This window comes from Rattus norvegicus, chromosome 3, assembly GCF_036323735.1.
Source record: "Rattus norvegicus strain BN/NHsdMcwi chromosome 3, GRCr8, whole genome shotgun sequence".
Classification (NCBI taxonomy): domain Eukaryota; kingdom Metazoa; phylum Chordata; class Mammalia; order Rodentia; family Muridae; genus Rattus; species Rattus norvegicus.
In genome coordinates this window covers 579,604-582,160 of record NC_086021.1, presented here as the reverse complement: position 1 = coordinate 582,160, position 2,557 = coordinate 579,604, and the positions used below count along the sequence as shown (strand labels likewise).

At 44.8% G+C, this 2,557-nt stretch overlaps 1 long non-coding RNA gene across 1 annotated transcript; it reads right to left on the bottom strand.

The window, feature by feature from the left end:
- Window positions 1-220: 220 nt before the first annotated feature.
- LOC134486219 (uncharacterized) lies at window positions 221-2,063 on the bottom strand. The gene is made up of 2 exons (XR_010065069.1): window positions 1,902-2,063; window positions 221-857 (listed from the first exon to the last, which is right to left on the bottom strand). It is a non-coding gene; the product is annotated as an uncharacterized LOC134486219 (long non-coding RNA).
- Between the last annotated feature and the right edge of the window lie 494 nt (window positions 2,064-2,557).

Genomic DNA, 2,557 nt, shown 5'->3' with positions numbered 1-2,557 from the left:
CCAATGTTTCCCAAGTGGTTTTATCCAGACGATTCTGCCAATGTATCTGTTGTCTTAGCAAATCAAGATCCTTGCTGCTTACGGCTCTGGTCCTCCTGACTTCACTTCTGTGTTTTTAATAGACTTTGATATCATATGAACTAGTGGGAAATGAGTATTAAAAAAGGGAAGGAAGCTATAAATTTTGCTTTAAAATCATTAAATTACACATTTAAATGGATTTTTAAGTATGTAATTTATACTGCAATAAGGCTGCAGAAAAGGCTTGGACAACTATGATGCTTGTCGTGTGATTTGCTATTTGTCATAGTTCCTGTGACTTTGATCTTAATATTAGTGGGTTTTATTACAGATGACTCAGACACCAGGGTAACCATGCACTTACGAGATGGGGGTCTTTCACTTGAGGAAACACTACTTTGTGAGGCAAGACCTTAAGCTTTAAAATCCTCTCATCGCTGTGAAGTGCCAGTCCGTAGTCACAATCAATTCCATCATACTTGACCAGATAGAGAGAGGGATTTGTTGGCAGTTGATCTAGAACCATGACCTTCCATTGGGTGATGGGCTCATCAAATTCCTTCCATCCGTGAGAAATTCTGCAGCCCACAATGTCCCCCAGGGCCTGGAGAGAAGGCCTCCTCCTCCTCCGCTTCTGGAAGGATGGTGTGCTCATCCTCCTCAGAGACATCCTCTTCTTCTTGGCTGTAGACCTAGTGTGGTAGGCCACGACATCCTGGTCCACTGTCTTGTGGGTATCGTTCGGTGTTCAGGCTTCATACTTGCCCGTGGCCTGGGTTTGAAGAGCTCTCCTGCTTAAACCAGACACAATGCTGGTGCCGCTGTCATGTGAGTGCCTGCAAGAACAATGGGGTTGGGGTGGAGAGGGCGCTGGACCAAGGCTCTTGTCTAAGAGAACTTTGGAGCAGGTGAGGAAGGCGATGGTAAACAGGGTTGAGCATCTGAATCTTATTCTGTTGTAATCAGAAGTTCGTAGGAGGGCTGGGCAATGGTGGAGCACACCTTTAATTCCAGCACTCAAGAGGCAGAGGGAGGTAGACCTCTGTGAGATCAAGGCCAGCCTGGTCTACAGAGTTAGTTCCAGGATAACAAAATCTACGCACAGAAAAACCCTCTCTCAAAAATCAAAATCTAAAGTTCAAAGGAAAATTTAAAAAATGGTTCTCTACAGCTCAGAATAACATATTCAGACACATTTCTTCAGCCCGAGGCACTTTGCCTCTGCTGAGGAACCTCTCCTTGAATGGCTAGGTCAGTGTGGGATTAAGTATCCCTGTCCCCACTTTAAGCAAGCAGAACAGATAAAGGATAGCAAAGGAGCCAGGAGGGTGGCCACACCCCTCTTCTACCCTCTAACTATGCGCTATGTGACAACATGCACAAGTGTCTGCCCAGAGACACAGCACACCAGTCCACTGGCTTTCTGTACTGTGCATCCTGACTCAGCCCCAGGTTTATTCCGCGAAGCTGTTGCATCTTCGACAGCAAGAAGAGTCTTTTGTGTAGGCAGCAACAGCCATTTAGAAATAATATCTCCTGGGGTTGGGATTTAGGTCAGTGGTAGAGCAGTTAACTAGCAACCACAAGGTCCTGGGTTTGGTCCTCAGCTCCGAAAAAAAAAAAAACAACAACAACAACATCAAAAAGAAATATTATCTCCTAAAATGCACAGGCACAGAGAGGAGCTTTGGCACTTTAGTAGAATTATGAATTAGATATTGTTAGCAAAGGATAATAAACTCTCAGACTGACTAGCCTAGACCGTCCGCCGAGCTCTCAAACGTGGAAGACATCAGAATAGATGGTTACTCGCTGTACGAGGGAAAACTTTTAGCTTTCTGGGCTACAAGGGTCCCAGTTATCTTCATAAACGTATTTACCGAAAGAAAATGTCCTAGTTGTCCAGATTATGTCTTCGGAAACCGGTCAGGCTCCAAAAGCCTGTTGAACAATTGTGGGGTTCAGGAGCTGAACTGGCTTTCACACCCTGCTGGGAAGATAGTGAACCCACCTTCAAGGGAGTCTAGCGCCCCCAAGTGGAAGAGAAGCGCAACCTCTGCCCAGTGCTCTGTGACATCATCCAGGCTCTGCTTACGTCATAGAAGCACTCTCAGACCAGTTCCTTCCCTAGTTACGCTTAGAAACTTACAGCATCTAGGTTTTAGCTTCTCATGTAGCCTCTTGGAGACCCAAAATAAAGTCTCCACCCAAATATTCTGATGACTCGAGTCACAGTCTGCCCAAGTAGCTCTTTTCATGCATTTTTTTTCTGAAAAAGTCTTTTGTTTCTGAGTCACCAACATCCTTGGTGGTTATTGTCCCAGCTCCTATCTTTCCTTTGGTTATCTTTAAGCCATTCTCCGTATCGGAAATATTGCTAGCCTCTCTCCGAGGCAGCCCACTGGACAGCACACCAAAATTAGCTTTATCAAAACCCACAATTAGAGGAGGGCCATTTTTATTCAAACAAAGCTGGAATTTGACAGGATTAAATACCTTGTATTGAAGTCAATGGGAATCATGAATTGTGTATTCT